This window comes from Cucumis melo, chromosome 9, assembly GCF_025177605.1.
Source record: "Cucumis melo cultivar AY chromosome 9, USDA_Cmelo_AY_1.0, whole genome shotgun sequence".
In the NCBI taxonomy this organism is placed as follows: Eukaryota; Viridiplantae; Streptophyta; class Magnoliopsida; order Cucurbitales; family Cucurbitaceae; genus Cucumis; species Cucumis melo.
The window spans coordinates 74,120-83,471 of NC_066865.1; positions in this window are offsets into that span (position 1 = coordinate 74,120).

Sequence of the window (9,352 nt, forward strand, 5' to 3'; positions counted from 1 at the left end):
AGTGAGATCAGTACTATTCTCTGAGTCTTGGGCCTAGTGCTTAGAAGTAGCTCTGTAGTCAGGCTAGGGGCGAAAGATAAGACAAAGATCGGGGGCAAGAAGAAAGAGGGGCGAGGAAGCTACTCGACTTAAGAGGGGCGAGGCCAGAGCGAAAGAGAAGCCGCTCGAGGCGGAATCATCCCTTTCGTTAAGCAAGTCCACCAGTTTCGGCAGAGGTTGCCAAGAAGCAAGAAGTTTCATCCATCTCAATGAAACTACCACGTACCGGTATCGGTTAGAAGACGAGAGAGTAGACGAGGCTAGATATAGGCTCGACCCTATCATCTCGGAAGAAAGGGAAGAGAAAGAGGAAGAAAGTAGCTTTACCCTTTTGCAGCTTGACGAGGTAGAGTAGAGACTGGAGAGGATAGGTTTGAATATCTCTTTTCTACTTAGTTTCGGGAGGTAATTTCTGAGATTTTCAGGGTGAGCATCGAGGATTAGTCAAGAGTCAAGCAATAACTGTTCTCATTCTCAGTTTCCATAGGACTAGCCTTTGAGTTCCATGAATGAGTCCTCCGGACGGGTCCTCCAGACCTCAAAGATCCTAAGGGAGCGCTTTGACTTCAAAAAGTCTGAGATACTCTGCGGTGCGGATCGGGGGGAAGCTTATGCCTTAGAATGACCGAGTCTCATTCAGTAGGGAGAAATACCCGCTTTCATCTCTTTTCATAAGATTTGACGATGCAAGAAGAAGAAATCTCAGCTCTCCCGGCCATCTCATTCCCCGGAATAACTACGAAAGGGAATCGAGGAATTCTCTGTAGCATTCTCAGACGCCAAGTCTCCCGGATTCCACTCTCTACCATTCCTTTCTCCGGCCGGGATTCTTATTCATATGAAAGCGATGAGGCTCTTCTCTATAGGGAAAACTCATGAAAGCGATTCAGACCTTTCTTCCTTTCTTTCAAACTACTCCGGTCCGAATTTCATTAAAGAAGCTTGCTTTTCTTTGACTTTCAAATTCCTCCTCGCAATATTCTACGTCTTCTCAAAATAGTAGGTTTAGTGGAATCGCAAAAAAATCAGTCTTTAAGGGACATCTTGAGACCAGGAAATAAAGAGATGGTCAAGAGAGATTTGATCGAACTACGACTGATCTTTCTTCCACAGCGACTTATGCAAGAGCTACTGCAAAAGCAAGAAAAAGAGATCCCTCAACGGAAAGTCAATGAACAAGGCCTCTGACGGGCAGTCGATCGCTACCCCTTTACCCTAGTTCCGATCTGGGTCGTATTCATGTAATTCAGACTAAGCCTTTCTCAAAATCCTATCTATTTGCCTTGGAAAGAGAGATAGCTGCCTCTCCTAAAGAAAGCCTATCAACCAAGTCAGAAAGATCAAGCCTAGGCTCAAAAAAAACAAAGGCTCGACTGAAAGGAGAGATCTAGCATATGAACTTTTTATGGGTCCGGAGGTCTTCATAGTCCTCACTGCTTGAATTTAGTCGAGGGTCAAATCCCTCAATAAAGAAAGTCACTAATAGGACGGAGGACAGATGGTAGAAGAAAAAAGTTGCACTCCTTAACTGAAACTGAAAAAGGAGATAAGTCCTCGCAACCCTTGTTCATTGATGAAGATGAATATGGATTTCTGAAGGTCCGTCCGAAGGTTATGAAATAAGGAGACTGAAAGGTGCGAAGCAGCCATAAAGCTACGAAGGACAGGTGAGAAGACGAAGCCCTCAAGAAAAAATCAGGACTTATCCCTTATTAGGAGCGCAAGGAAGTTCATAGTTCATAAAGGGTGAAAAGAGTATTTCAGAAGAAAGTCTCTCATTCACGAGAAAAGCAAAATTCACTCGATTTTCATCAGTGACCAAAAAAGAAATTGAGAAATGTCAGGGCAAAGTCAAAGACTTTCTTCGCGGAGTGGGAATCGCTAGGCTTTCTTCTATTAATTGCATTTTGGTCTGACTTGGAAGACTCTTTTTCAAAGATAAAAAGGGCAGACTTTGCTCTATCTAGAAGCTTAAGAAAAAGGATCGAACCCCATTTTCTTAAAAAACTATGAATTGACTGTGAGAGAGATAAAGAAGATCTTTCAGACCGAATGCTCGACCCAGTGGCGCTTTCAGTCCTTCTTCTTCTTTCTGTCTCGGATGCCTCATCTCGGGAACAGGGTCGAGCCTAACCTACGTCACTCAATTTCTGAGAATAGTATTGAATAGTAAAGTCAATCATCAAAAACCTAGGTCTTCAATAATCAGCCTACGGACTCAAATAAGGGGTCAGACCTCCTTCTCCGCCGGCTGGGTAGAAAGAAGAAATCGATAAAGAGAAATCATCCAATTCGCGCGTAAGGAATGCATACCCTCTCAAGCAAGCGGATGAGACATCCTTCCACTAATCCACACAGGAAGAAGAAGAGGAGCCTCGAGCCTAAGCCGTCGATCCTTCTTGCCGGACCAAGTCTCTTCTTTTTCTCATGTGAATGAATGTGAGAAATGGACTATTTTGAAGAATTTGGCAGGTAGGCTTTCTCTCCTTTCAGTCGAGACCTTGTCTTTTAGTTAGCATGAACTAGCCTTTCAAGTCTTCAGAGCTGAGCTCCTCCTTCACTCTTGGATCTAGGTTCTGATCAGAATAGTAGTACTGATTCGGAAAGATCTCATAAGAAAAGACCTTTCTTTGGTGGCCGGAAACCAGGTAGCTAGACTGAAGAGGCGAGGGGTCAAGGCTCGAGCACCTCATTCATCTTCAGTAGTCGCGGGGAATCAGAATCGAGGAGAGAAGCCCATAGTATTTAATAGGATTTCGAAAGAATAAATACGAAAGAAATCATCAGTCATAATTGAGGGGTTTATCAAGCCCGAATTGCGCTGCGAAAGTGCTCAAGATTATTTCAATATATATGAAACTATTCCTTTATCAAGCTCGAATATGAATTAGAAGTTTCTAAAGCTCTTCTAAACCTCAAAATCAGACGAAAGACTTTCTTAGGCAAGAATAACTCTCTTCTTCTTCTTTTCAGAAGAGCTTTCTTATCGCATCAAAAAAGAAGCTTGCTTTTCTTGTGAAATGAGAAATTCATGGATAGGGAGGGCTGATTATTACTTTCTTCTTTCGCACCCCTGAAATCTGATTATATCTGCAGAAGACTTAGAAGAGAATAAGAGCTTGATATACCCCTTGAAAAGAGAAGGACTTATATATTACTTTCGCCCCACTCGCCGCGGGGAATCTTTCTTTCTTGTCCGATGCCTCATCTATTCTCGGTCTCACCTTTCTCTTCTTATGGTGGGAGTTTGTCCCATAACTCTAATTATAGGATGAGTCTGATCAATCCGTAGAGTGAGTTCATCCCTTCCATTTATTATACTCCTTCTGAATATACAAGAAAAAGAATAATAGAAAATTTTTTCTCTCTTCCTAAATTAGATAAGTGCCCGCAGTGCTTAGAATCTCGGATCGAGAACTTGAAGAAAGAGACCAGGCGCGAACGGGGTCTGGTCTTGAGGGTTCAAAGGAGATCATCTATTTCTCTCAAAGAACTCTGAAATCAAGGTGCGAAGCAGGGGCAAAGAATTTGCGAAGGAGCGGTGAAAGCAGAAAATCGTCCATCCCATGAAAAGAAGGGATAGCACAGATGGGACACATCCCACCCTGGATTCAAAGCTTGGTAAATGAAAGAAATGAAAGAAGGTCGAAAGATCGACGACAGCGGGCTCTGCAGCAACCGAGACTGAATTCCCCTAAAAACCAGTTCTCTTCTGCTACAGCCGCAGCTAAACCTGAAAGAACTTCTGCGACAGCCGATCCGCGGACTCTTTCGCTTTCAGTTTCAGTGGTCTTCTTTCTCTGAGTATGATCTCTTTATAGCCTCTTAATAGAACTATTTCCGATTCCGAATCTAATCTGATAGATGAAATACTCATACTTAGGGTGCGTCGCTCCCATAGGACAGGACGCCGAACCGGTACAGAGGCTCCACACGGAAGCAAAGAAGCTGATCGCCAGAAGAGGAGAAAGAGGAGACCGACCGTGGGGTTGAGGCATCCATGCGCGGAAGTGGAAGTTCTGAGCTTGGTAAGCTCTGAAATGAGCTATGAGGCCTAACCTACTATTTGGGAAGAATTGCATTTTGATGCCTCCGCATATCCATTTTGCACCCAAATTTCAGCCTCAATGAAAAAAATCTTCGTTCTAATTCATTAATATGGATTTCTTTCGTTGCACTCCTATTAATATTATAATACAGTCGTTTCGCCTCAAATTCTTTGACCCTCTCCTTCCTTATTTTGAGAGCTATTGAATAATACCACTCCTATTAATATTATAATAGAGTCGTTTCGCCTTCTTTATTCATCTTTGACCCTCTCCTCTCCTTACAGTCGACTTTCTTCGAACCTTATTATTTGGAGAGCTTCAAATAAAGGGCTCCTTCTTTTATGATAATACAGTCGTTTCGCTTTCTTTATTCATCTTTGACCCTCTCCTCTCCTTATCAGTCGAGTTTCTTCGAACCTTCCTTATTTGGAGAGCTATTTCATAATACCACTCCTCAAAATATTTGAAATCAGTCGTTTCGCTTTCTTTATTCATCTTTGACCCTCTCCTCTCCTTATCAGTCGAGTTTCTTCGAACCGCCCCGTGGGAGTCGAGCTATTTCATAACCTTCGGACGGACCCTGAATTTCATCCATATTCATCTGAAAGGTGCGAAGCAGCTCGACTAAGAAAAAGAAAAGGAGCGAAGGTACTCGTAGTTTCAGATATAGGAGAGGTGAGAAGAATGATCGAAGAATTTGAGTCCTTATCCTTAACTTAATAAGGCTCAAAGGAGCGCAAGTGAAGAAGGAGTTGAGAAAGCTTTCCCGGCAGTAGGGGCACACCCGCGAATTTGCTTGACTTTAGTTTCTTTTAGTAAAACGGAATGAACTCCACTAAGGGAAAAGCTTAAACAAGAAAAGCCCCACTGGAAGAATGAAGGATAAGCTTTTCAAGTCAGACTAGAGAAAGAGGAAGAAATGAAAGAAAGTATATCTCATTCTCATATTCTACCAGACCGAGACCGCGTAGTGCTTTCTTTAGCTTCTATTTCTTCTTGTCTTTGACTATGAATCTAATAGTCGACGATACGATTAATAACTAGTCAATTTCAAAGAACCGCCTCAATGAAGAAGGTTCAAAGAATATTGAGTTTCCTTAGTTCCATCTTTCACGACTGACTAGCCCTAGCCGCTTGCATTCACTCTTTCTATAGACCGACGAGTGAACGAGGGGAAGCAGGGGACCGTATCCAGTGGGCGGAGGCCTAGTGGCGGCTAGCTCTTGTTCGCATGCAAGTCAGCTCGACCTAGAAGCTTCGTTATGAGGGTATTTAGATCATCAGAGTTGCGCGGAATCGGAATTCATAGGTTTCCGCATGAGAGGAGTTAGACCAGCTGGGCAGGTTAGAATACCCTTTGCGAGGGGGAATCGGGATAGAGGTCGCCCATGCTTGCTTTCTGATCTTAGGCTCTTTCATGCCTTAAGGCGAGGCTGATTTTCGTCCTGGGATTCTAATTAGAGAGTAAGCTGCCTCCGGAATTAGACCGCTGCTTTAGTCTGCTCTTTCATACGAAAGGGAATGATGACTTTCTCGAGAAACCTCCGCCCAAAGAGTGAAATAAAAGGAAGAAAGTGAATATGGATCAAAATCAGTCCAGAGGTCTCGAAATTCAAGACCTTCGGACGTAAAGACTGAAAGGAGAGAGGTTCGGGTAGAAAAAAAAGACAGACCGTAATAGGAAGTTTGAATGAGATCTTTCCAAACTAGTACTAAAAAAGGGAACTGAAATAGGTCTTCTTTCCCTTTCATGAGTCAGTAACTTCAGTTAGTAGGGGACCAGGGACCATTCCCGGTCCGTCCTAGCTTAATTTCCCATGAGATGTTTCGGAATAAAGGCTGGATGAATGATCAGCGACTGCCCATTTTGATGATGAGGAAATCCTATTATCAATCTGACTATCGGAGTGCCGCGTAGTGGTTCAAGAGTCTTCCAAAGATTACTATCTCCGCGGTGACCGAGACAGAAAGATTCATTCTATCTTGAATAGGTCTTGTGAGTAAAGGATAGGAATCTGTCTTCTTGAGACTCCTACGGAGGGATCGAAAGGGTAAAGCTGCTCTCCTGTAAGGGAGAGGGTAGAATAGGATCGACTGTCAAGTATCGGTTATGAAATAGACTGAGTTTACTAGTTATGAGGGCATTGAATGAATAACTAAGAGTTTCAGTTTCATAGGAATAAGTACTCCAGAAGAAAGGAGAGAAGACCGGCGAGAGAATGAGATCTTTTCTTCTTTCATTTTTTCATTCTTAAGAGAAGTTGAATCTTCCACATTATAGGAAGAAGTCTCGGCAGAGGAATTAAGGGAATGAGGAAGCGAGACCGCGTAGGAGGAACAGGGGTTGAAGAAAAGCTATCACAACTCTCCTATTAAGGTAAGGGTTCTGACTGAAGATATTTTGAAATAGGAATGAGAGTATGAGAAGAAGAAGAGGTGGGATCAGCCCTTGTTCATTCAGGCGGGGGAGGAATTTGATGAGTAGGGAAGAGGAAGCAAGAAGAAAGCGAAGCCATAGGACTCGGGAGAGGAGCATAGGAGGAAGGGCAAGAAGACAAGAGGCAGAACAGAAGAAAGCGAGGCCGCTCCACTGAGCCCACGTAGCGGTTGGGAGTGGGTCTCATTATGAGTCTTGCTGACTCATTATGGTATTCCCAAAATGAGAGACTGAAAGCTCTTAGTAGGGGAGAGTTCCTAAGCGAGATCAATCGTTCCGGATCGAAAGAGAAAGACTAAGCTCGCTCTCTCTTTGTGGAACTGCTTCCCGCAACTGAATGAATATGGTAGAATGAACAAGTCCGACGGACGGGAATAACTACTTGAAAGGTAATTCTCAGTTGCAAGGGTCATAATAAGCGGAAGACTGAAAGGGATTTGACTGAAACCCATGCAAACTCTTTTGATGAATGAAGGAAGGAATTGAACAAAGGAAGGGGGAGGCTATCATATCGACTCTGAAGATAGGGATGAGGAAATAGGCTGGCTCTCCCATAAAGGATCGGAATCAAGGTTTTTTATGATTGACGAGATTCTGAAAGTAGTGCGAAAGAATTTATATAATAAGCAGTCGCAAGCTCTGCTCATGAAATAAGAGGAGAAGATAGAGTGAAGCCGAGTCCTCTTCATCATCCTACTTCCAATTCTTTTTCTTCTCTTTCTCTATCTTTTCTTCTTATTCATACTATACTACTAATACTCATTTACATTTAGTAGGTCCTTAATCGTCGGGCTCCTCTCCTATATCTGAAACTACGAGTACCTTCGCTCTGAACCTTATCAGTCGACTTTCTTCGAACCTCCTTCTTAGTCTCGCTCCTCTCCTTCCTAACCTCAGTCGAGTGGCTTCGCTCCTCTCCTATATTTTTTTCGTAGAGTACCTTCGCTCTGAACCTTCCTAACCTCAGTCGAGTGGCTTCGCTCCTGTCCTTCTACGCTTGATTCTGCTTCGCTCCTTCACAGTCGCTTCGCTTCGCGCCTTACGGAGCCTCTTCCTACGTACACGTACGGGCGATCTCTGGCTTGAGGCTAGTCCTTTCTAGTTCTGATGATAGGATTGATGATGATAGTTCTTCTTTCTCTGAATAAGGAAAATTCCTCCTCGACTGGGACTTCTTCCATTCGGTCTGGTTGGAACCTTTTTCAATCCTACCTCCTTGTAAGGGAAAGCCTATGACAGCCTAATCTCTTCTTTCTTCTTGCTTGAAGCAGAATTCCAAGTCTGACTACTGGGAAAGCATATTCTATCCTATTATTAGATAACACAGTATGATAACCTTTGACCCTCGTCTTCTCGGCTTCTAACCTGCACCGATCGGGAGAGCTCTCAACGGATACGGATGAAAGGGATTCCTCAATTTCTGAGACCCTTGATCTTTCTTATGAGAATAGAATAATTGCTTGACTAAGCTGCAAGGGCACGGTCTTCAGCCGACCACAGGGGACCCTACATAAGGAAGACTCCGTAGCTAAGGAGGACTGCAAGATCTCTGACTTCCGAGTCCACTAGGGTTAGCTAGCCGTTGAGATCTAATAGTGATAGCTTGACTCATTCAACCTATGAGAACCTCTCTTTCCTTATTCACACCTGTCCGAACGTCTTTCATTTAATGGTTAGCCGCTTCTGTCCGAACGTCTTTCATTTAATAGGCCTTCGCGCTTGAGGGTAGTTCTAACCGACCCAACCGCGTAGTGGACTCATTCATCGACTTTCTTCCTCAACTCAGAAAAGAAGAAAAGTTATTCACACACCACCTATTCAAAGAGATAGGTTCATTCCATTCCTAACCCTAATTAATGGGTCAAGCGCGGGTTCGACTGAACTTTCCACGTTCCACTCCTTTTCCCTATTGCCCACGAAAGGTTTGGATTTCAGCTTGATTCATGCTTTCTATTTATATCGCTTCGATCTACTCGGGTAAAGGCGCATGGGGAAGATTCAAGCTTCAGGGTGAGCCCAGGTCTTTCATTATCTTTTAGTTCATGCATAGAAAATGGATTAATAAAGAGGAGGACGAAAAGCAGAATCAATCGGTCGAACCAGTTCCGACTTCTCCAACTTCTCCGCCCGAGGGTATGGGTATGGTATGGGCGCAGGGGCGCGCGTGAGGGTACTTCAATCACTTTCTCAACCTTCCTTGATAAGTCAATGAACAAAGGCTGCGGAGTCAGATCGGTGTCTTGTTAACGAGACAATTTCGATTCCTTGCTAAAGCGGGACCCAGTTTCAGTAGTGGTTCTAGTTGAGTAAGCAGGAGCTGTGTTTCGGCTCTCTCTTGTTCGTAAGGCCAAGGCAAAGAAAAATCACTCTATTAAAGGTAAAGGGTCGAAGAAGCTTTGTAGAGTTGTAGAGGCGAAATCTAATATGAGAGTTGAATGAGGGGCAAAGAATTTGCGGGAGTTGAATAACACAAATCTTCGTTGAGAAGGAGTTGAGGCTACGTGGGTGGGCTCAGTCTCGTATTCTAGCTTGCTTCTACAACTCGCTGAAGTTCATACCGCTCCGTGGGTCAATTTCATCGAGCCTTTCAGCTGACCCGAGCTGAACAATTAAAGAATGAATGTCTTAAGCAAATGATCTGAGATCCAACTCATCCTAGAAAGTTGACCTTTTCTCGGTTCTTGCATTTTTTGACTTTTTAGAATCTTTCTATATAACGAAAATAGAGTTCAAAATCAGGCATTTGACTTTCAAATTCTTTGAACCTCTCTTTATCCGGACCAGAAACTAGAACTAGAATCAAACAATGTTCATTTCTTTGATAGGC